Raw genomic sequence first — 26,068 nt, forward strand, 5'->3', positions numbered from 1 at the left:
CTAGCGTGTGTTAGTGTCATGCTAATATTTTACCGAGCAACTTGACATCAGCCGGAAAAGGACAAAGTGGTTTGGAAAATGAATGAATGAATGAACTTGACATCAGAATCAAACAAGCCTTTCAGTCTCACATTCTCTCATATAATCTGGTTTTACTGTTTTACCATTATTAAATGTTTCCTGGTACAATTCTAGTAGTGGTTTTAGTCATTTTCCTTGAATTTTTTCTTTAGTAAACATCAATTGGGAATCTATCAGGTTCATCTTTTTACCTGATTTCATTCCATCAGTCACCCTGTTTATTTCTTCATTTCTGCATCGAACTATAGTTTCATTTCATCAGTAACAGTAGGAAGCCGGTTTCTGGAGTCTTCAAGTAATCCTGACAGTCATCAAGTTTTTCATGCATTTTCTAAACTTGTCATTTTCGATTGCCTCCATAGTTTCAGTATGTAAATTCATGTCCAACACTGATTTATATAAATAGGATTGCTTAGGTGGGTAAAACTCAAATCATTATGACACAATAAAATATTACACCTGCAGCAGGACTGCACATTTCCTATATTTCCACAGAGGGGCGCTGTTGCTTCAACAATCCACAGCAGGAACGTCAGCTTTAAAAAAAAAAAAAAAAAAAAAGGTCAAGGTTGGCAAAAAGCTGTTTCCAAGCGACACAATCTGAGGCCATCTGCAATTAACAGAGAGTGGTCTGGTTATGAATGAAGCACAGCGATCAGGAAAACAACAGGAAATCATTCTGTATGGTAGACAGACTTAAGTAATGGATGGATGGATGGATGGAGATGTGCATGGATTCAGGGACACCTGAACAGTAGCATCACATTATGATGATTCAGGGGGAGCTGAGGTGAAAATGAGCTCCTTGCTGTTGAACTCATTTTGCATCAATTTTTTTTTTTTGTTACATCCTTGTCCAGCCCACATGATGAGATGATTTGAGATGCTGGGGTTTAAAGTATAGTTATCTGTGCTCAGTTTTAGGGAGTAAGACGCTCAAGTGCAGATACCTGGAAAATGGGCTGAAGTCCAGTAACAATGTGCAGTGTTTTTACTTCCCCACTCGTCACCTGTGGTCAGACCATGTGATGAAGGCAATATGAGAATCACACTTTTCCAAACGTGCTTCAAACCTAAATCACACTGATAAATGACCTATTTGTGGATCCATCATTTGTTTATTGAACAAACCACACCACAAACCACCTGCGTGAATAGATTTTTGAGAAACATGATACCCGTGCAATTGTCTGTGCAAAGTACTGTAGAGGAAATATTTCAGACTTCCTCTTGGTCTACAGAAGCCGCAGCCTGAGACAGTTGCATAAATGGTAAAAGGTAGGCAGTTTTTTTCCTCTCTTGCTCACAGAGATTAACTGAGGGGTTTGTCTCAGATGCTGTGCAGAAGACGCCGCGTTTCCTGCTGAGAGAGGTTCATGATGAGGCTTTCGCTGCCCTCCGTGTGGAGGGCCAAAGTGCTCCTGTGCCTAAATCTGCTTCTGCAATGTGGTGAGTTGTACCATGGATTTTCTGTGGCTGCATTACTTTGGAAAAGCTTTAAATTCTGTATGTATCAATTTATCAGTGTTCGCTTTGGCCTGTTTTAACAGGTTTGCAGTAGGTTTCAGCTGTTCCAGATATTCAGCTGTTCTCATGTGTCTTGCAAGTCTGACCACAATTTTTTTACACTTCTCAAAATAATGCAATCCAGCATAACAGCTGCACACTGCAGCCTCAAAATTAAAATAAAGTCAAATAGAAAGCTTTCTGAGCGGTGTCGTCTTTATAAAGGCAGCACTTGCAGCAGAGGTGTTGTATTGGATCGCATTAGACTTTGAAAGTGTACTAAATTAAGTGGCTGGTAAGCGCACATCTGGTAAAAAAGAAGAGTAATTTAAACGCTGAGGACCTAAAAGCCAGAATAGAGCTTTGTAACCTCAATACTGTTTTTACTATTTTACTGTGTGAATGTAACCACTGTTCTTTTATACTGTTTGTGTTGTGATTGAAGAGACCCTCTTTGGAGGCTCTCTCTTCTTCTTTTTTTCTGACAGCTTCAGTTAAAAGAAAATCCTCTGTGTATTTTAAAGATCAACTCGTGCCTCTCCAGAAGAGAAATGTGAATGTAAGGGTTCAAAGGCTAAGTGAAAAATGTCTACTGTTCAATCCAAAGCATGTCAGGGAAGATCAAGACAAATCGAGGGTACTTAGAATGTGAAGTAAGACCGGCGAACGGATTCTTCTCGACACCAAATACTTCTAACTGCATAGATAAGGGCATTTGTGTTTCGATGCTTTGAAATAGAATCTATTTAACCTGTTAATTTAATTCTTACACTGTGAACAAAGCTGAGTGTTTCAGTTCTATCAACAAAAAAATCAGACTTTAATATATTGATTTACAACAAGCAGTGCGTTAACAAAGACATGGCTTTGGCTTACTTTTCACATGGATTTTGAATAATTTACACTATTACAAAGGGGATGCCACAAATCCATGAAGAAACACAAAGAATAAATTTTATCAAGTTAAAAGTATTGATGCACTTTAAATAATGACTGTTTTTGGAACATACCTCAAAAAAAGAGTGTGTTTGCATTTAACAAAGACCTCGTGATTAAAATAAACAATAAATGACATTCTCCTTTTTTTAAAAAATAAAACGTAATTGATTTAGGCAGACAAATAATTATATATCAGCCACTTTTGGTAAAAAGCTGCTATAATTGCTTTCTTTGTTAGGGATGAAAACCAATTTACCCAACAGACCCTTCGTATTCGGATAGTTACAATGAAGACTTGTTTCACACCGCTAATAGGATTTAAGCTTCTTGCAAAGCGCAGTTTTGTTTGTTGGATCATTGTGAATCAGTGAAAAAGCAGCCGTCATTTAACTTGACTGACATTTTAACTTGAAGCGCGCAGTCGCTGCTAAGGTCTGTGTTTTTCTTGTTTTTCTATGTTTCCAGGCGAAGCCCGGGTGCAGACCGAGGCCCAGGCCGGGCCTCTGTACCGCGTGCTGGGCGCGCCTCTCGCCATCTCCTGTAATGTCAGCGGTTTCAGGGATGAAGCCTCAGTGAAACACTTCTCCTTCTACATCAATAAACCTGCTAATCCAGGTCTTGACATCAACATCATCAGTACTAACGACCGAGGATTCGGCTTTGCCATTTATCAACAACGTGTGAGGAGCGGTGAGATCTTCATCACACGCGTATCTCCGAACTCCGTCATCTTTGAGATCCAAAGCCTCCAGAGAGGGGATGAGGGTGACTACGACTGCTCTGTGGAGAACTCAGAATATACTTATGATGGGAGTTACAGTGTTAAGACGGCCGTGAAAGGTAATCAACCACCATCCCACGTTTCAGTTTGAAAATCTACTTTTGAGTATCTGCATGTTGTATTGTATTCGTGCAGAAAGACGCCAGCATGACTTTCCGTGTCTGATTCTCCTGTGCGATATAGTGATTGACGACTCCCTGAGCGTCTCGTCGCCTGCCTCCACCTCGCTGAGCTTCAACGAGGGCGAAGCTCTCACCTTAACATGCCAGGCTTCCAGCAACACCATCCAGCACACCCATCTGTCGTTCGCCTGGTACCTTCAGAGAGACGGGGAGGACGACGCCCGGCCCATCATTTCTCTGGACAGAGATTTCACGCTGAGACCGGGCCGCGGGTTTGAGGCGCGGTACCAAGCAGGGCTCGTACGCTTAGATAAACTGGGAGAGGCCACATACAGGCTGAAGGTGTCTCAGCTGGAGCTGTCGGATCAAGGTAAGATCCACTGCCAGGCGCAGGAGTGGATCCAGGATCCCGATCGCTCTTGGTACCCCATAGCAACGAAGGATGCCGAGAAAATTACCCTGGAAGTCAAAGCGAGAGGTGAGATTGACTTCGTACAGCCTTTTCTATATTTAAATAAAGCCACATTCTGATATGAGTCAGCACATTTATGTTTTTTTTCCTTCAGCACACTCTGTGACTTCTTGACAGAATGTCTGTTTTTTTTTTAAATCTCAATGCTTTTCCCTCTCTCTCTCTCTCTTTTTTTTTTTAATCTTTCACCTTGAGCAGAGGTGAAGCCAGACGCTTTGTCTTTGGCGGTGAGGATCCTGGCACAGCACACAGCTCTGCAGGAGGGGCAGGAACTCCTGCTGTCTTGCAGCGTAGACACCTCGAACCTGGAGGGAAGCTTTTTCTCCGTGGCGTTCCTCCGGGAAGGCGTGGAGCTGGCCCGCATCGGCCCCACCGGCGTCCTGTCCGTGGGGCCGGAGTACAGCGGCCGCGAGAACCAAGGGGAGCTCCGAGCCGCCCGGACCGGGAGCAGAGATTATCGTCTCATTTTACGGCCTGTCAGAACCGAGGACCAGGGAGAGTATAAATGTAGAGTATGGCCCGAGGAAAGAGGCCTTGATGGTGTTTTTACACAAGGAGCATCCCAGGACTCCAGCTCCCAGCTGGTCAGCATCTCAGCCACAGGTCCGTCACACTCAGCAAATACTGGATCAGACACTCTGATCAAATGCAGTTATTCAGGCACTGATTCATTACAATTAAAGTCTTTTCTGTATTAACAAAAGTTAACGGATTTATTTGAATCCACCTCTCGCCTCTTCCCATCACAGACAGTGGGCTGTCAGTTAAAATGCAGGACGCTGCCAGTGTTGCCGAAGGAGACAGGCTGAGGCTTGCCTGTGAAGTGGAAGGAGTCAAAGGTCGCCTCACTGTCGCCTGGCAGTACAAATCCAGCTCCACGCCGGCAGCCCTGTTCACCAACGTCATCGGTCTGAGTCAGGAGGGCGTCATCGAGGAAACGGAGGAGTTCAGGAGCCGCGGCGTAAGAGCAACGCGCCCAGCAGCCAACGTCTTCGTCTTCGAGCTCGATGAGGTCAAGCTCTCCGATTCGGGCGTCTACCAGTGTGCTGTGTCCGAATGGAACACCAACAGTAAGGTCCACAGCCAGTCACAAGCTGCCGCTGTTACAGTCACGCCTTAGGTAAGATGTGTTCCTGAATTATTCATGAAAATGATGAAAACTATACATGCACCGCTGATATAAATTGAGATAGATACTCATGGTGATGATTATTGTAGCTTAGACAGCTGGTCAAACTATGCAAGAACCAAAATGAGAGGAAGTTTACTGAACACACTCATCCTCTGAAGAGAACGTACCCTCCTCATTTTGAGCATCGCACGAGCCACCCTTATTGTCCATTAACAAGAAAATATCAAGAGTGCACACGAGACAGGAAAGTCTTGTTTCCGGGGAAGATTATTCATTTTAATTAACATGCATTTTGAACTCAGTCAAGGGAAAAAGCTGTAAGAATTAAAGAAGTTGTCTAATGGAGTAAAGTATAGCGCTGGGCTCTCTTCCAAGGCTTGAAGTCTTGGTAACATCAGTTTGTTGGATTTTTAAAGGCATTTGGCATAATTCTGCATAATTAAGAAAATTATCCTGTTTTTTTTAAAAGATCGTTCAATAGTTTTCACTTTTAAGTGAAGACAAAGGTGTTAATTCAGAGGTACTTATGTTGAATGTGACAGAGCATTTTTAATTACGACCTCATTATTAAAAATATGTTTAACTTTGTCTGAAGTAAAGAAATTATACTGATAATACTGATTACACTGAAGAATGGGGACTTTTCATTATTGTGAAAACAAAGATGAAAAACAATAGGAAGTGCAATGTTTCACATTCTGCTACACCTTCAACACTCTTTCACCGAGCTTTTCTTTCTTGCCTGCTGTTGACAACCGTTCTGGACGGAAGAAACAAAAGTGGTTCTGATAGCCGCAACAACAAAGCAAGTGTCGGGGACGACGTGGACATGATGTGCCGAATCCGAGGGCCTCACATACCATGGACGGTGACCTGGAGCTGCAGCGCGACGCCGCCACTCTGGACAATATCCTGACGGTGTACGCCAACGGGGCCGTCAGCTGGTCCTTCTCCCAGCACCACTACCAGCTGAAGGTGGAAAAGCAAAATCAGCAAGTCATCCACTATCTGCAAATCGTCGGCGCCAGCCAGAGAGAGGCCGGCAAATACCAGTGCAGCGTGTCCGTCTTCCTGCATAATGTGCACAAGAAGCTGTCTCAGTCCCAATCAGGTGCAGTGGTGGTGGAGAACCCAGGTACTGCCGAGGTTTCTGATACTACACTAATGTGTGTTTGGAATCCTCTCTCTTCTCTCTCGTTCCCTTTATAGCAACTTTCTTTCTCTTTTTAGAGAGTGAGCTTGCCCTGTCATCCCCTCCGGTCCTTAAAAACAAACGTCAACATGGACATAAGCATAGCCTGCTCATCATCTCCAAAGTCTCTGCGTCTTCCCTCTACGCCGTCACCTGGGAGCTCCAGCAAGACGGAACAATAAGACCATCGCTGCGCTCGGATCGGCATGCCGCGGGTAACGTTTGGTCCCCAGTTTGAGGAAAACCAGCGACCAGCGGATCAGTATGATCCGCACTAAAGGACGTGGGTTTGAGTTGACTGTTCGCCAAGTGACGTCCGCGGACGGGGGGACCTACGTATGCAAAGTGGAGGAATGGCTGCAGGATCCTCGTGGCGACTGGTATCTGCTCACAACTGTGTCCCGAGCCTCGAAGCTCACTGTCATTGAGCCTGGTAAATGAATCATTTTTAAATTTCTTGAATAAAATCCCTTCTTTTTAGCTGAATTCAGTTCAAATCAGATAATTGATGCAATGTGGAACAGTATCACCTAAGCCTGATCGGTCTAACAGTAAATGTTGAAGGCTTGATCTCCTCAATCAGTGATGCATACGTACATTTGAACTGCCGAGGTTTCTGATACTACACTAATGTGTGTTTGGAATCCTCTCTCTTCTCTCTCGTCCTGTTATAACAACTTTCTTTCTCTTTTTTAGAGAGTGACCTTGCCCTGTCATCCCCTCCGGTCTTAAAAACAAACGTCAACATGGACATAAGCATAGCCTGCTCCATCATCTCCAAAGTCTCTGCGTCTTCCCTCTACGCCGTCACCTGGGAGCTCCAGCAAGACGGAACCAATAAGACCATCGCGCGCTCGGATCGGCACGCCGCGGTAACGTTTGGGCCCCAGTTTGAGGAAAACCAGCGACAGCGGATCAGTATGATCCGCACTAAAGGACGTGGGTTTGAGTTGACTGTTCGCCAAGTGACGTCCGCGGACGGGGGGACCTACGTATGCAAAGTGGAGGAATGGCTGCAGGATCCTCGTGGCGACTGGTATCTGCTCACAACTGTGTCCCGAGCCTCGAAGCTCACTGTCATTGAGCCTGGTAAATGAATCATTTTTTAAATTTCTTGAATAAAATCCCTTCTTTTTAGCTGAATTCAGTTCAAATCAGATAATAATTGATGCAATGTGGAACAGTATCACCTAAGCCTGATCGGTCTAACAGTAAATGTTGAAGGCTTGATCTCCTCAATCAGTGATGCATACGTACATTTGAGTCGTTTATTGCATTTGAAGTTGTAGTACGGGAGTATTTCTGTGACGGGCCAGGCTCGCCTTTTCCACATGTTTTGGTCGTCACTCAGTTAAGCTAATTGTCTTGCTCCTGCAGCTTTGTTTTAACTCGCTGGCTGTGATAGTGGTGTCAGACATCTCATTTAACTGTCTGAACAAAACACGCGGGTATAGTTCCCAAAATAATATAGCAGTAGTCAGTACACTGACAGTATAATGTTACAGTGGGCTTTTCTGCATGTCTGGATGGATTTTGCTGACTTGCGTTGGACAGCCAAACAGGTGTTATCTTTTTTTTTTTTTCGACAGCAGAATGACCAGCTCTGCCTATCCCTCCTCTCTCCTTGCTTTCCCTTAATGCCTGATGCTTGTTCTGCTGTGTGGCGTACTGTACATCTGTTCTTCTTTCCTGCCGTTTCGGTTTTGCAGATGTATTTATGGTGGGTCTTTTTATGCTTTCTCTCTATGCAAGCCTCCTAATCTTCCTTTGTCTCGTTTCCTGATTTCTCCCTTGTCTGTTTCTGTACCTAGGAATTTAATTAAAGTCTCATTGATTGGTTTGGCTTGTCACACTGAAGTTTAATAAGATGTTTCTCTTTAACGGCGTGCCTTTTTTTTTTCTCTCCACAGAACCAAATCTCCTCCTTGTAAAGCAGGAAGGGGAGCTGAATGTAAGCCTGTCTCAGAATTTCATGATCCCGTGTCACATTGCCCGTCAGTCCAGCAATGAATCCAGGTTCCAGGTCACGTGGTTCTGGCAGAAACAGGCCGAATCCGAACGTCCCATTTTCACAGTTCACCGAAATTCAACTTTTCAGCAGAGTCTGAGATTTGATCTTAGATTGACCACCCTCTGACCAAACCAGTTCAGCGTTACAGTCTTAAAACCCAATCCTGAAAAGAGCGGTACATATTTCTGTGAAGTAGAAGAGTGGCTGCCGTCTCCTAGTTGCTGGAGAAGGGCTGCCGTGGACAGATCGGGAGAATTGATCGTCAGGGTCAGTGAAAAAGGTGAGCGCATATTAATGAGAATAGTTATTTTTTAAACAAAAATTACAAACTCAAAAGAATGAATGTGAAAGAACGTTTTCATTTCTTTTGCAGGCCATGCCGAAGCCGTCTCAGGATGCAACTCTGCCGTCTTGGATTGCCGTCGTTGTCATTATCCTCATACTGTTGATAGCTGGTGGTCGTGCTGCTGATGGTGAAGATATGCAGGGGCAAGATGTCGGGAGGAAAAAAAGGCTGGCCAGTCTTTATGGCTGAGCAGCACGCTCTGAAACCCAGCGGAGGGGACTGAATGTGATATCTGCCTTTTGTTTCCATATTACGCACAATGATGATGCATTGATGATGTTTGTTTTCAAAAAGTTGCACTGAACAAGCCGCATGCTTGAGTCAAATCTCATTTTCTTGAATCGTTCAATCTACAGTATGATGTTCTGGCAAGACTGGTGAAATATTTTGCCGTTTGTGCAGCGTGAGCTCCTGAAATTTACCACAGCTTATCTTACGTTTCGCTGCTAAAACTCCTTTGCATAATCACCAGCTTGCAATGGACGGTTGGGTTAGGCAGCAGATCAACTCTGTGGCTTTGCACCTACAAAGAAGCATTCCCGCAACGACAGAATCCTTTTCATGTAGCAAAACATGCCGGGGCGCTCGGCGCTGTGTCTTTGAAAGAAGTTAAAGCGTCGCGTGTCTCGAAGAGCGGCTGAGCATGAGATGTGGTAAGGTTTCAAACATTTCACTTTAACTCGCACTGCAGCGAATCAAACAGGAAGTGCTCTGCGGTTGAGCAGAACATGACTGAGTGGTGGCAAATTGTCAGAAGTTGCGCTTGTGACAGACATTTGTACAGACGAGCTTTTGAAAGGATCCCAGTGCGCCGGTTGAACACCACAAATATATAAATATTTGTACTGTCAGCATGTGCGTATGCTCTGCTCTTCCCAACATATAGTTTCACTTCTGGATGAGAAACAGAAGTTGTGAGTTTGTGTGCGTCATCAGTCTCACAATGTGTTTATTTGTGTACATACAAAAACTCATTTTTTTCCCCCTTTGCCATTACGTGACTGCAGCATGACTTTTTTTTATTTTGATAAAACATTACTTGTTAGTTGATGCCATATTTTCATATGTGTTCACATCTGAAATTACTTCAATAAAAGAGTTTGTAACATCACAGACTGAAGGCAGGGAATAAGCAGTCAGGTGTGTCTGAACCTCACAAGATAAACATCTGCTGATGTCTTCCGTCATTTCTTAACTTCAGTCGCTTTCTTGCTGATGCTCTACAACCAATCTGAATAATTTCAGCCACCACTATCATCTATTTCCATGTCATCTTGGAATACGGTCTCACTTCCTAAATGTGTAGCATAATGCATGACTGCGGTTTCAACCTGACTTATCAATTTTAGCATGAATGTATTCAAGTTCGACATCAAAACCAGAACTTTAATTAGATATTGATTGTCCAATGGGCAGAAATGAAACTCGCTGCCATCCATCTGCTCACTGACTGCTCCTACAAGCTTGCACATGAATGCAAGTGAGACTTTGCCTCTCTGCCTTAAGTTGCCAACGAGTTGCTGCATTTGAACAATATTGCTCCACAGTAAACTCATCAAAAGAAGAGCTCTCTCTCCCTCTCTCTCTCTCTCTCTCCCTCTCTCCGTTTCTCCTTGCATCAGGCCTAGCCTATCATGTTTAACACCCCATCTGTGAAGAAGCCTGGAATAGAATCCAGTTTTTTGCTTCCACTGTTGAGCAAACAGGCCCAGGCAGACAGCAGATTACTCCCATCCAGAACAAGCCTCTTATCTGATGACTGTATTCCAGTTATGCACAACTTAAGGTAAAACCGGCTGTGTTTCTCAGAAGGATGCGGGACGTTAAAAGCAAACAGGGAAACTTTAAGGCGAGCTGCAGCCCTCTCACCCCCAGAGAGATGATATGCCGTTGCCTTTGGTCTTGAATTACAGCAGCGTTTCACACTCGGGTGGACCGGCTCTCCCGCTAAACTTTACTGTAATTCTACTCCCCTGTGTTTCCATGGAAATGCCTGTCAGTGCAAACAAAGAAACACAGAATTTTGGAGGCAAATCAATGCCTATGTCTGTGCAGCAGAGAATAAATGTAAAGGGGGGGCAAACCCACAGCCGCAGAGCTCCCTCGCCATGCTCTTTGCCCCCGTAAAGTTTCTAACCGTGACATATTGGAGGCTTCATGATTAGTCTGGTTGCATGCAGTGCCTGGTGAAAAACGGGGCTCGCAAATCTTATTGCCTTTTTTCCAAAACCTCATAAGCATTTGCCTGCACGTAAATGGACACTTTTACACTCGCCATCTATTTTGTTTTTATTTCATTACAGATCTAATCTGGCAATTATGGAGCAAATTTATGAAAACAGTGACAATTTCATGTAAAATTATAGTCTTCTCTCCCAAGGTTTGAATTAAACAGGAGCATCAATATGAATGGAAATGCTGTGCCGTGAATGGTTATGTATCCCACCCAATTGTAAAGCATCCGCGTGTCAGCGGTACACACACCTGGGATTAAAGCAACCTCTTTATAGGCAATGAAACTGAAAGCAGATTGTTAATCTGGAGGCAGTTTTACTGGGCGCACCTGCAGGAAGTGATAATAGGTTAGTTTTATTTACAGAGGTTCTGGATGTCTCTCTGGTTTACGAGCGCTTCTAAATGCCACTGCCAGCAAGGTGCTTTTTCTCTTCTTTTCAGCTCTTTGAAATAATCCTTACTTCTCCAGGAGCGCCCTCATGAGGGAGCTTTTGATTTATGGGAAAATATTACTGCAATTTATGGCTGCGTTCAGATAAAATTGACTACAAACCATTAGAATGGCAGGAAGAGGACAGACAATATGTCCGAGGCACTTAACTTACCTTAAACAAGACAGAAAACTGCACGTCAAATTAAATATGTTCAGACGCGATGAGTCCTGCGACCGTGACCTTTGAGTCATAACGGGAACCATAATTTGATCCAAAAAGCGGCTGAAATGACGTTTCCCAGCAGGGAGGAGGGTCTCAGTCAGCGTTAGTCAGTCGAAGAGAGCAGCCAGTTGAGGTGGTTCAGGAGTCTGACTCAGACTTCAGCTGAGAGGAGGCCAGAGGTCAGCCGAGGACCGCTGCAGATATTTCTCTTGCTGCTCAGGAAGCTGCTTCCTGTCCCCCCAGAAGAGCTGCAGAGAGTTGCGTTTTTGACAGGAAAGTCTGGGATTACTGCTCAGATGAAGTAGTTGGGTAAAAGTTTTGCAGCCAACTGAAGTAAATGTATGTAAACCATTTGTATTGGTTATCGGTTTTTATAATCCCCGGAGCACTGGTGCTAAACTCATCTGAGCTGCAACCAGTTAGAAACCAGTTTGATCTCCGTCGGCTTGAACTCGTGAAATGATAACGCAAAAAACTTACAAGTAATCACAAGTTAAATTTTCTCTCAGTAGGAAAAATATCTTGAAAATGTTCACATTTGAGGCACTTTTTTGTTTTTCTTACAAAATTTTATTTGAAATAGATTCTACAGAAGGGCAAAACTGTCATTTCAGGTAAGATCAGTTCATCTCAGTTGTCTATAGCGTGCAGAATTTCTCAGATTAGTATGTCTTTGATGGTAAAACATGAATACACTCTCTATCTGACAAACTTATCTGAATAATTCTGTAGATATACAGCAAAATACCTACCAAACAAAACTAGAACCACGAAATACACCTCAATAAAGATAGTCCTAAGAGGTTTATTCGGTATATGATGTCTAGATAATACCAATAAACTAGTCCTGTCACACACACATTTGGGGAACTGGTAACTAATATGCAAAGTAATAAATGGTTCCCCTCTCACATGTGGAAACTGTATGATTATAACAATTACAGAATGACATAAAATTTCTAACTTCCTGCCAGAGCTACTCGCATCAAAATGTGCATTTTGTGAAACAAGATGGAGAAAAACATCAAAGTAAAAAACAGTCTCAAATATTATTAGAACTTTATTTTATAGAAATATAGTACTGAGGAACAGACACTGGTTGCCTTATCTGCATGTTGTTTACTTTCTGCTACATTTCGAACAGTGTTTCCCGTTAGGACAAGATAAATCTAGTACCTTCCTACTCTGTTTTGTACAACAATGAACAGCAATACTAGATTTGTAGATTTGATTGGTGACAGGAAAACTCACTCCTTTAGGTGCTGGATGTATTTTTTTTTTTCATGCATACGTAAACCTGCACATATAGGGTGAAAATGTTCACAGTAAACTGAAAATATCTTCACCTCCAGCAATGACACCGTTTTGGATATGTGAGACGTGAAATTTGAAAGTTTAGCAGTGTCCCGTCAAGGCCGCTGCACACAGGGGGGACTTGCAAAAACTCACAAGTGATCAAAGTTAGCCCCTAAAACACCCTCCTGAGCAAGAGGATAATGTGTCCTGGCAGAGTTAAGGATATAACACAGAGAGAGAGAAAGAGAGACACTCAAACTGCCATCTGCACGAATTATGTAACGCCTCTCCCAGAATCTGAAAGTCTTCTCTGAAGCATCGCCTCCTCTCACCTCCACTCAGTGAATCTCTTTGCTTATACCCTCTACTCCCTTCCCTACTCCCTCATGGCTCTCTCTTGCCTTTGATATTCCCTTTTCTCACAAGGAGAGGACAGAGTCTGACAGAACTGCCTTCTGTTCCCCACGTGAACCAGAAAGCTTTGCACGGTCTCTTTCTCTCCCTGCAGTTTGCTTGATGAGCAGCAGAGGGAGCTGTTGTTACCTAGAACCACAGCAGTCACAGGGGGCCTGCTGGGGGTCAGTAGGTTACCACAGACAGGGGGGGAAAGCAAGGCGCTTCCCAGCTCGTTACTGATGTATCCTCTGTAACTATCAAGAAAAATAACTCCCTCCAAGCCTCGAACTGGTTTCAGCGTGTTGAAAAACGGAGGGAACGGCGTTCGCTAAGTGGGACGGAGACGTGGAGGTGGAGAGCCTGGAAGTCGGCGTGACGCCTGTAAAGGTGTGAGGCTGCGCCGACTCCCCCACGCTGCACGCTGTCAACTCAAACAGCCTCATCCCAGCGAGTTGTAGCGCAGCGGGTGTGAGTGACAGCTCTTTTCACGCAAACACACACAGAATTACCTCATTTATCCGGCCCCACCACTGCACACAAGTATATGGACACACACACACACACACACACACAACTGCGTACAACTCTCTAAACTGTTAAGAGCTGTCTGCCTTTTCTTGTTGAAGCCTGATTGTTATCCCCAGAGACTGCGCCGGCTGGTAGAAGGAGCTTGAGAGTCCAAAATAAAAACAGCTTAAATGGTGCAATATGAAGTAATAGCCTGTTCTGCTCCCTGTCAAGGGAGCGCTCAGCAAACTCGCAGCTCTCATTTTTTCTTTCTTTAGCTGTACTCTCACAGAGTGGAACTGCATGAATGAAGCCCCCGAAGCGGCGTGATGGGGGTTTCTTGTTATGATAATGTCACCTGCTGCTACGCCTGCCGGGGCCTTTCATGTCGGCGCGATTGTCTATCCAGATGTGCACGTCTTGTCGCCGGAACATTTAATCATGTTTGCATTGTGTCCCATCAAATGGCCAAGGATGCACGCACAAAAAAGTCAACGACAACTTAGTATTTCCGCATCCTGAAATGTGTTAAAATTATTTTAATTTGCTGGTTTCTAAATGTGCATTTTTGCGTTTTTGTTTTTATTGTGACTGAAAAACGAGTGTTATCTGGGTTCTGACTGGCCATATATCCCATTATCAATCCATCTGTCCAGTTCTCCACAGACCACTCCACTTAATAAGACAGTAGAAACATCCCCATATCACTGACAAACTGAGCCGTTGTTTTGGGACTGAGAGCAACATACTTTTCCAGAGCTGATAAAATGATAACAACTGCCTCGTCTGCGCTTCTTTATGGGGCTGCAGGGGCTTTTTTCCGAGGAGGCTGTTGGCATCTTTTAGCGCAGATACTCCAGATCAATATCGGGCTGTCATCATTCATGCAGGACTCATTCATAAATGATCAGACATTTATAAGAAGACATAAAACCAACAGCATGTGCCCAGTGTGAGTAACCGGTGACACATCACAGCTTACATGGTGGGAATTACCATGCAGTCTAAATTAGGCATCACCAAGGAAACTGAGGCAGCGCGAGTCTGAAATGTCAGCTGCAGTACCGTGTTTTTAATATAGCTCAAGTGTGATTTCTAACTCAAGTTGCTGGTGTGAACTTTCCAGGGTGGAAGAAAAAAAAAAAGGGAAAAACAGTTAAAACCGTTAAGCTGGTTTAACACGCTCTGTTTACAGTTAGATGCTATCTGATTGTTGATACTGACGGAGCTGCTGCGGCGGAGAGGTCTCTCGACTCGGGGATGAGAGCGGTGGAAAATGTTAGCTGCTTCCAGAGCATTTACTCGGTCATATCTCCGAGCAGGGCAACAAATACAGCTATCAGGGGGGAAAAAAAAAAAACCTATCGGCAAAGGCCATCCGAGCTGCTAATCAGCCGATATTTCCGCCTCTGGCTCTTCCAGGCTTTTCTCACTACCGATGTCCATCACGGCTTTAGATCCGAACTATTCTGCTGAGAGACAGCAAGAGTGGAAATGTCAGGGTCAATCTGACTTTTACTACCATCTTCTTTCTCATTCTGTTAGAAGAATGAAAGAAAGAGGAAAGGAATGCTAACAGTTCCGATAACTCCGCAAATTCCTGCGTTACAGCCGGTAACGTCCGTCTTCCACCAACTCAGTTCAGTTACGGTGAGGAAAACAGTTTCACGTGAGCGTGAGTCCTTCACACCAGGAAAAACCTCCCGCGGGTCTCAGAGGTGGAGGCTTCTGTTTGGACTGGCCGGAGCGTCGTGAAAGAGAAAGGGAGAGGGCGAAACCGCAAATAAACATGTTTAAATCAGACAGCAAGTCGGTTCACACACTGCCACAGATGCCGCAGGAGTGTGTTAAGCAGAGATGTTTAACAGACCTCAGTCAACTCTGTCTGCGCTCACAATACCATCAATCAATTAATCTTTAATATTGATTCGTCCAGCTCAGGGTCTGAGCTTGCGATCACTAATTTTCTTTAATTCAATGTTTTTGGACTGCCATGGCAGCTCGTGTGTGTCTGTGTGTGTCGCCCTCTGACACAGTCCTCACTGTTCTCTTTCGGGGTGCAATAAATTACTCTTATTAAAATAATTGCTGTTAATTTATTGAATTTTCACTCTTTGCAAGGTCATCCAATCCCTCTTTTAGGCCACGTTTGGCAGCAGAGAGCTACACATCCCATTAGTGACAAGCAGCGTTGACATGTGTGTGTGAGGAAAAGGAGACACGCTCACTGCATTAAGGTTTCCCGACGCTATAAATTTATAATCACAGAGGATATTTTTATTTTATATGCTGTACTTCACACTGTGGATTTGACACCTTTGATTTCCCCTTTATCCTTCTAGTAGGAAACTTTATTTGTCTATTTTTCTATTTTGTACACTTCACCTGATAGTGAAACTCGCATTTCTACAACTCTTTGAATTATTGGGACGATACAGGCAATATAATGAGAGCAATGTGAAGTTTAAGAGAAGATTAAAGCTTCCAGTTGCCTCCTCTGCTTTAAGCCACTCCGTGCCAGCCCATGTGGATTACTGTATTTGCATGTGTGCCCAAATGATGCAGGAAAGACTAAGATAACACAAATCAGCTGAAAGCTCAAATCAGACAGATCCGTCAAACAAACAGAGCCGACGGAAACGCGTTTCCTGTTTTCTTTAGATCAGTTCCGCACATTTGATTAGCTGTGCCATACCATCAGGACACGCCATCCCAGCCCCAGTCAGATCGTGTGTGTGTGCATGTGTGTGTGTGTGTTCACCGGCACGCGCACGTCTGACGATTCTCCTGCAAGTTATTCACGCCACAACGCCGGTTTTGACAGCTGCCTTGCCGGTGACTAAGATGGCCATGCCAGCGAGCTGATGTCTTCATTAGCAGTGGTTTCAGTGCTGAGGCCCGCTCCTTCCTCCTCCTCCTCCTCCTCCTCCCAGTCACCAGCAACGATGCTCTGCTGCGCCTATCAGCTCCCATCAGCCCTTCTCTGCATGTGAGGCACTCTCCCAACTGCTGTTGCACTAACTCATGTTGCTAATTAGCTGACAAACACTGTACAGCACCACCGAGGGGCTGCTACATTTACAGCACTTATATTTGTATACATTGACACCCACACGCAAGCATGTAAAATGCACACTCCCCTAGGATACATACGCATGGCACATTCCTGTGACTATAAGATGTGGCATGTGTTTACAAAATTGCATGAATTTCCATTCAGAATGTTGGTGCTTCACCCAGTGGGTGCATATCAAGTCAGTGGCTTTTCACACAAAGCTGCAGAAACGCTGGCTTCAGTTTGGAGTTTTCCTCAAGACCAACACACACACCGCTCTGCATTTATTGATATCTAATGTGTGCGTGATCGTTTCAGCTGAGAATCCGATTACCATCCCCCCCGTTTAAATCACCCCGTGGCTGCCATGGTAACCAACTCCTTGAGAAGATTGAATAATGTGGGAAATGTTTCCATAATAATAATTAACCACATATGACTGATATTTATACCTGATACGTTATATCACGAACCTTGTTAATGCAATTATGCTGTGTCAGATTCACGGCGTCTCACAGGTCACATCAGGCGAGGGCTTATATAAACCTTTAAAACGACGGCAATAACAGTAGATATCCGTCAGTACTTCTGTCTCACTCATCCAGATCTCTTCATTTCGAGCAGCGTCTTGATGTGACACACAGGCAGACAGGCCTGTCACGCTTTCTGAGGGTCTTTGGAAGTGACATATCCTGAGGACATCAAGATGAACCAGGTCCTAATGTAGGTATAGACTTTCTTCTGCACGCACTAATCTAGTTGATACGAGATCTACCAGCGCGAGTAGATAGCACTTCAATGAGAAATCTTCTTTTATACTGGCTCCCTTAGTACATCCAATACAGACATCACCATCAAATAAAGACATCTTCTTATAAGGTTTTTGAAGATGGAGCTCTCTGATTGAGAGGCAGACAGAAACCGCATAAAACAATGAACAAGTCATGGTTGTCATGGTATTCTACAGTGATGCTGTATATTGAATAAAACACAAAAACCTTGGCTACATGAATATGTAAGTCATTAATGTAATATTAACCGAACATTTTCCAAATATCAAAATTCGAATGTACTCTTCAGAAGCTTACCATGTCGTATGACATGTGGTGCAAAGGTTAGCGCTCTCCCCACACAGCAATAAGGTCATGGGTTTGAAACCCAACCGTTCTCAGAGGAATTTGCATGTTCTCCCTGTGCATGTGTAGGTTTCCTCCAGGTACCCTGCTTCCAGGTTGGATGGATAAATTACATGCAATTAATGCTATTTTCAATCAAATTTCCCCTGGCATCATGGACAGCTGTGGATTAGGTGGCTTATTCCCCACACCCCTCCTTGTTCATGCATAACATGGGAGCCGCTTCAACTCTTTACCCATGAAAACCACACACACACAGACTAATTCATCCAGGATGTTTCACGCAGTGCAACGAAGTTTGGATCACTTCACACCTCTACCCAATCTGCAATTTCACATGTAAATTTATGTGATTTAGTTCTTTTCTTGGAAGCGAAGTGAAAACATCACTTATGGGAGCGTCGCCAGGAGAACAGCAGCTCAACTCTGTCACCTGAAGACAGCGTTTTGGCACCGAGCAATTCAGAGCTACTTTCCCATGAAAATGTTCATTACTTTGCAGTAAAAATCACACAATAAATACAAGATTATTTCAATGTTTGATTGAAAATTTTCTTCATGATAAAGATTTTTTTTTTTTTTGCGTGATTTCATACACAAGCATAGACAATGAGGCTTTTCTTCAGTTTAAACAGTCAGGCAGTCAAATCTGCTAAGATCATGGCTAACATTAAACATTGCTGCTGAGCATGTCTTTAACCTGTATGTGTGTCACACCTGGTCTTGCTTTCCTGTACAGCTCATGTCTCTGCTTGTTCAGCAGCAGACAATGTCATTTTAATGAACCACACGGAGCGTATTAACAGCCGCATCTCAGCTCAGCAAAAAAAGTTGCGTGAAATAATAATAAAAATGTATCATAACCTGGTGTCAGCATTAGAGCCTTCAAGTTGTACTGCCAGTGGTTTTTAAACAAGCGGCTGAGGGCTGAGATATAGGTTTTACTGTAGGAGAAGCCACAAGCCTTTCATCCTGAGCATCTTTCTGCCACAGCAGGCCTATTAGGCGTCATGATGCAGTGTGCAGTAATTGGTATTTCTGTTAGTGAGCAGCTTCTTTATCCCGGAGCTGAGCCTCACGCTGCGCTGGAGACTGTCTGATATCAGAGCCACAGAAAACACATGACTGAACCTGGTAAGTGACTGACATATCGCTGAGATAAACACCTTCCAGAAAGATGAGGAAACACTGAAACCCTCCAGTGCTTAATAACAAAATCCCATCATATATCATACTGGAGGAGATTTAGTTAATTTTTTTTTTTTTTTTAGACACATCCTGCGATCATCGCCCCGCTGCTTAATAATGACGAAACAACGCTGCGTCCCGTTAAAATCCTGAGCACACTAAATGAAATGACCCGATCGTAGCCGAGAGGAAGTTCATAAATTAACTTTTTTTTTTTTTTTTTTTAATAAATGCTCCATGTCATCAAAATTGGCTGCACAGTTTACACAAATGGCAAGAGGGTAGTTGCCCCTTTGATGTGGTAATAGGCTGTTTTGATTTCTGTGTGTCAAGCATGTTTTAATGGTGCGAGGCATTCCCAACAGCTACTACTTCAAAATCAATTAAAAACACTTTGCTAACAGTCCTGCCCCGGTTCAAACGCAGCAAAACTAATTCTGTTCCCCTCGTTCTCACTCTCTGCCTCAGACATGCACTCAGTCATTTGAAGAATCTGGACCAGGAAGAGCAAAGATACAGAGTCCTGAGGGAGCGAGAGTGAAAGTCCTGGATTCAGACTCCGGTTGCTACAAAATCTTTGCTTTATGAGCGCCGCGCCCTGCACGCTTCACGCCCTGCAAGCATTTCTCTATGAAATGCATGAGCCAAGTGGGCTAATGTGGCGCCTCGGTATGAGTCAATATTATTATCTTTTTGGGATATGAATGGATTAAATTTATTCATGAGTGTTTATATATTTAAACGTTAATGACTTATGTATGTGTTTTGTTGTGGCCTGAAGGTTGTTGAAACAGGAACTCGTGACCAATGTGTCTGAAAGCGTTTAAAAGGAATTCTTAAAAATCTTCATCCTCTCTTTTCAGTTTTGTAATAAAAAAAACAAAAAGTACGACAATCGAATTGTAGTATTTGGGTTTTTTTTGTTTGTTTTTTTTGCTTGCCAATCCTACAAATCCTTTCAGTGCAAAGCCTCTTAAATTTGAGTGTCAAAGTTTCCTTTGATTTTAAGCAGAAATCAACACATACTTGTACGAGCCTGCATGCTATGGAGGCAGGACGGCCTCTGCAGGTACGCACATGGTGCTGGCATGACGATATTTTCCACCTCCTTCCCTCTGGCTCCGTGGAGTATTCATCGAGAGAGCAGCAAATAAACAACACTGCTTTCCTCTGTCCGTGGCTGTGGAAAGACAAAAAGAGAACATACCCAAATGTGACCGATTAATACTGGAGAGGTGAAAAATAAAGACCTGGCTTAAAGGCTTGATCTGGAGACTGTAGGTTTTTCAGACCAGGCTTACGTGCATTCCAAACTGCGTCTGTTTGCGAGCGTCCACGTACTGTAGATGAATATGCAAGTGTGTTTGTTTAAGGGAGGGAAGTGCATGACTCAGCCTGAGGTAGGCAGGCAGCTCATGTTTCTTCTGCTTGGCAGGCAGCTCAGATAAGATCGGACTGACCTGACCATTTAGGAGGCCCCGGGCTGTCCCTCCGCCAAATAACAAACACAACCGACTCCCGAGTCTTTATCTGCAGACTCTCATATCCCCCGTGAGTGCCTTGATGAAGTATCAGTCCACAGATTACCTTGATCTCTGCCAAAATAAGAGGATATTCCAGCGTCACTTTCACTCGCGGTGGTTAATTAAACAAGTAGAAGTGATAGAGACAGATGTAAAATGGAGATATCTCAGATACATCATGTGGACAGAATAGAACTTCCCGTATTATCTTATGTTATCGCTCACCGTGCGTCACTGTTAGTCAGTGTCTCAATGTCACCTCCAGCAGAATATGATACTTGTGCTCAGGAGACTGTGGCAATCTCAGCTGCCCCGGCTCAGGTTTCACCATCAGCCGTGACGTCAGATTGTTTTCTCACACACACACGCACACACACACACACACACACACACACACCTCTGCTCAAGGTATGATCACAGCTCGGAGCGAGGCCTCGTGATAACAGGTAGTCAGGTCTGCTCACATCTCACACTTTGTTCACTCATGTGTTGTCAGTCCTTAGATTGAAATACACAACTCTTCCAGTCACATGTTAAGAAATCACTCACATATTAGCTGTTTCACTCCGTCTGGATTTCACTACATTAAAAATAATTATGCTAACATTCCCGTTACCATGGCGACAATAAAATCGTCCATTTTCTATAAGGACTAGTCCATTTCAGGGGCACACTTACAGTCCATTCATACATATCCACAGGCAATTTATAGCCACCAATTAATATAATAAGGATCCAGGAGATAATGATGTATATTGGGAGTTCATGCAAACTCACCAATGACCTCCTGATCGCAGTCGACTCCGGAGCTTCGCCCACCCTCCTCCTCCTTAATCTGAGTGGAGCTCTTGGCCCCATCTCCCACTCCATCCTCCTCGTAAAATCTTTTACTTTGCAGCTATTTCCTCCCCCTCGGCCATATTTTCCATAGTTACAATAAACATTTTCATTGCCATGCAGATACACACTCAGCTCGACTGTTCGCCCAGGTCCACCCTCGCTAAAGGTCATAGTTTTTCCTGCCACCGCTGACAGCTCCTCTGTTTCTGCCTCCTCTCAGGTAGAGAGTCTGGGAGTCATCTTCGACAGCACTTTAGCGTTCACGTTACTTGGTCAGCAAACTGTCACCTTTGCAGCATTAACCGCTTTCAACCCCCCCGCCCACGATTCTCACCAGAACGCCCTCTTTCCATCGCAGAGCCCCAGAAACTCCACTGGCTCCCAGATCAACCCTGCACACACTGCAAAAAACCTCCAGCTGACATCTGAGGCCCTCCATCACCTCGCTGCTGTTTACACCACTGAGCGGCTGCACATCCACTCGCCCAGCTGCATCCTCAGATCTGCCTCCTGTCTGGCCCGAAATTCAGGATCAATTTAAAGATGTTAAAAAAACAAACACAAAAAAAAGTCTGTAAATTCCTACGCAGTCCAGAAAGTTTCCAAAAGGATCAGACAACTTTATACTTTTCCAGTTGCCATTTGAGTTTTGCCTTCCTGTAAAAAAAAATAACAAAAAAGTCTTTGCTTTGCTTTACCAGCTTATAACTTAACATGAACTTTTGAAATGACATAAATCACCTTCTAGCTCACATTACATGATTCATTTCACTGCAAAGCATGAAGTTAGTTATGACTTAGAAGGTGTGGTAGACACAGTTTGGCTTTATTATCTGATGTTTATCTGACTCATAAACCAGAGCAAAGGTAAAGTAGTTAGTCTAGCAATGCTCACCTCAACCAACATGCAATTTGATGACTGACACATGACTGGCCCCGTGTCTAAAATCTAATGGATAAATGATGAAGACACTCAGGAATAAGGTCTGTCTTTAAGATCATAAACATTATCTGATTTTTTTTTCTCCATAGGTAGGAAAACTGAAGCCATCACTTTGTCTATATGCTAAATATGAAACTGGAGCCAGCAGGCAGAGCCTCTGCATAACGGCCACAAGCAGGGAGAAACAGCCACGACAGCAAAGTTCACAAATTAGCACATTATATCTTGTTTGTTTATAAGATTAACTCATGGGTTATTCTGCTCTAGAGGTGCAAGCAGGATGCTTTTTTTATTATTATGCTTCGGACAACGCAAGCTTAGCTTTTTTTTTTTTTTACCCCTTAATTTCAATGTTTATTTTAATTTAGGCAAACTTCCTGCTGAGTCTATGATGCTTCATCAAAACATAAATTCCCCCAAACCTCGAGCTACACTTTTAATTAAGATGGGAAAAAAAAGGGCTTGATTCCCAGCCATATTTATGGATGTAAAGGGGTGCAGGCCTGTGATAGCTTGGCAATTTCACTGGAGATGCAGGACACACAAAAGCCCATTAAGTGCTGGGTTATGTAAAACATTTCACAAGTACATATAAAACAAGTCATCTACAAGGCAAACCGCATAAGACAGAAATACCATACCTATTTTTACAGTCAAAAATTATGTATGCACATTTAATGAAATAATTACCGCCGGATGTCCCTGCTGTCAGACCCGGGCCACGTCTCACTGTGACCACTTCCACAGGCAGCAGACCTTGTTTGACACAGAGGGATGTAAACAGATTTGACACATTCACCAATTAGTCTTCTGTCAAGGGTTAATGACATCGGTCTAATGGCTACGCTTGTTCCATGAAGATAACCACTTCTTCAAAGGAGTGTACCAGACCTTTGCTTTTTGCAGAACAAAGCAGTGGATTTTCAGTTAATTAACACTGTTTCTAGCAATTTTTTTTTTTTTTTTTTTGGCACAAGTTGTTCGACAACAACAGACAGACGAATGAATCATTAGGTCCCACTGTTGTAAGGTTTTTAAAAATTGTTATTTATTCAAAGATTTTAACTTTGGAGAGAATTTTGTTTTTGCAATCGTAACAAGCAAGGCCAGGGGATTTGCATATGTCAAAGAAAACCATAATTAGACACTTAAAAAAAAAATATAGAGCAGTTTTGACTACTTTCCCCTTTGTTTCAGAGACTTTAAAAAAAGCACACACACACAGACATTGTGTTGATGTATCAACCAGTGTTTGGCCTCGCTGTGAGCCAAGATCACAGAGGTAGCTTACTGTCTTTCTGGAATCTGGACGTCCTCCAAAGGGAAAATAAAATGATAGTAACCACTTATTTTCAAAATGTGGTGCATCATAAACAGGTGGGAAAGACCTGCAGAAAGAATTTAACCCCCCCTCAAAAAAACCCCCAAAAACCTATAATAACTGTTAAAGCTAATTTGAGCTGTGTTAGAGGTTGATCCGTGTCCACTGGTTCTCATATTTCATGGTCAGAGTGTGTTATATGCAAAGTGCTAACTAAAAAAATTTGGAGCAGAAAAAAGCGGAATGAGCAACGATCCTCGGATAATACAACAAACAAACAGAAAAAACTTATTTAGACATTCAGCTTCTAAAATACTGAGTGTTTTACGATGTGTGAGGGGCTCGTCTGCTCAAGGAGACAGCAGAAGTAATGGCCTCAAAGAAAGAGGAGCAGACATTAGTGCTGGAGATGGTAAAGTACTCTGGTGAAAAAAAATCACTGTAATTATTGCTGAAATGTGCTTTTAACACCTTTTCACACAGAGTCAAAGCGCTTGTTGCAGAAGGGTGAGACGGAGACGCTGCGGGATTGTCTTGAGTGGACTGACAGACATGTGCCTGATTGCTAACTTGTTTGACACAGTCGTGTCAGTTCTCCTCAGTTTTAACATGTGAAGCGTACAATATCAAAGTAAATGGTGTAGGCGGACGCAGGTCTATATCGAGACTCTCAGCATGCTCCGTACTGTCGTGTATAAATGAGATGTAATGACATTTTACATGCATCGCCCCGATTCTGTTCCCAGCTCGGATAATGACGTGACTCAGTAATCTGCTGCTGTATTAGCTGCTCCTCCAAAAATCTTTTGTTGCCCACATATTTTCCCTTCCAGCCATGAGTCATGCCATTTTCACATTGGTTTGTGGTTTTAATGTGCTACCTTGTTTTTCGCTCATGAGTACAAAAGGAAAAAAAAAAAAAAAAAGAAAAAAGAAACACCTCTAGAAAGTGTGACCATGGAAAGCGAGTAATGTGTTGCAGCCCGAAGTTGATAGATAGCATCTGCTCCGCTGCCGTTGCCCAAGAGCAAAGGACAGGCCTGTACCTGCGAGGGCTGGTGATGAAATGTGTGTGTGTGTGTGTGTGTGTGTGTGTGTGTGTGTGTGTGTGTTGTGTAATGAAGCTGGTGTTTTGGGGCGTAAAGCTGAACAGTTTTACCAGCGTGTCTAAACTCACCTTGATGCCCTTGCATCCCGAGCTACTCTGTGTGTGTTTGTGTGTGTGTGTGTGTGTGTGTGTGTGTGTGTGTGTGTGTGTGTGTGTGTGTCCAGTATGCTCCAGATGAATAATGCATGACATTCAGCTGTGTTTGCATGTCGGGTGACACCCACACAATCAAGGAGAGGAGCAAAAGACAAAGACAGACGGAGACGAGAGGAGTGATGAGTGCAGGACGAGACGTGAACCCCGCGAAAATTATTTTCAATCAAGATCCCAGAAAATGAGTTCTGCTGCGCACTGCGAAGAACAAGTGTACACAGCTGTCCTTCGCCGTGACACCGGGGGATTTTTATCCACACTGCTGCCAGAAACTGCTATAATTGTATCTGACTTGGTCTGCTGCTGACAGCGTGTGTGTGTGTGTGTGAGTGTGTGTGTGAACACCTGGTGTAACATGCTGTAATAATACCTGCAGCCGGCCCGGCCGGGATGGGTGAAGGCGTCCATTGTTCCTCCGATGCTCAAGTATATGTTCCCTTCATCCTGAAGCCTTTAATTGCCATGTTGATTCAGTGTAATCATTTACAATGAAATAAATACAGGACATGTTCCTGCACCCACCTGTCAGTTAATGATGATAAAAAATTACACGTGGTGTTTTGGGCCTGCGTGCGGCGTCGGCTCCGCTGTGATTTGGAAACAAAGAGCATCTGAATCAGCATTGTTGCGCAACCACATGTGAAGGTAAAAAGCATGTGATTTTATCCAAGCTTAGCAATTAAAACAAAACCATTAAAGCATCTGAAAGCCTGTGTACATGCAAGAAGGGACATTTAAAAAAAACAACAACACACACTCAGACATGCATTCACTGTAAATCTTGTCGCGTGCAATTATCAAGCAATCATGGCAATCATCGTTTTGGAGCAGCTTGTAGCCCAGAGGAGAGAACGATGAGCGATGAGGGATGGAAAAAGCAGACATAGACAGATAGAAAGCCAAAAAAATAGTGGCTTGACAGTCATTTCATATTAATACTGTGCATTAGGAGCTTCTATTATGAATAATTAATCCCCTGAAAAATGTAGTGATTTGTGCTCCTGGCAGGGTAATGCAATGTAAAATACAGCCTTTTGCATGAGTCGCTGAAATGTGTACAGGTTCAATTTGTTCCGTAACTTTGAAGAACTAAGTCTGATTTTTATCTTTGAAAGCGAAAAAAAAAAAA

At 43.5% G+C, this 26,068-nt stretch overlaps 1 pseudogene; it reads left to right on the top strand.

Annotated features, from left to right (window-relative positions):
- The first annotated feature begins 1,052 nt into the window (after positions 1-1,052).
- On the top strand, positions 1,053-8,771 carry LOC115402707 (immunoglobulin superfamily member 3-like; annotated as a pseudogene).
- The last annotated feature ends 17,297 nt before the right edge of the window (positions 8,772-26,068 follow it).

Source organism: Salarias fasciatus, chromosome 16, assembly GCF_902148845.1.
Source record: "Salarias fasciatus chromosome 16, fSalaFa1.1, whole genome shotgun sequence".
In the NCBI taxonomy this organism is placed as follows: domain Eukaryota; kingdom Metazoa; phylum Chordata; class Actinopteri; order Blenniiformes; family Blenniidae; genus Salarias; species Salarias fasciatus.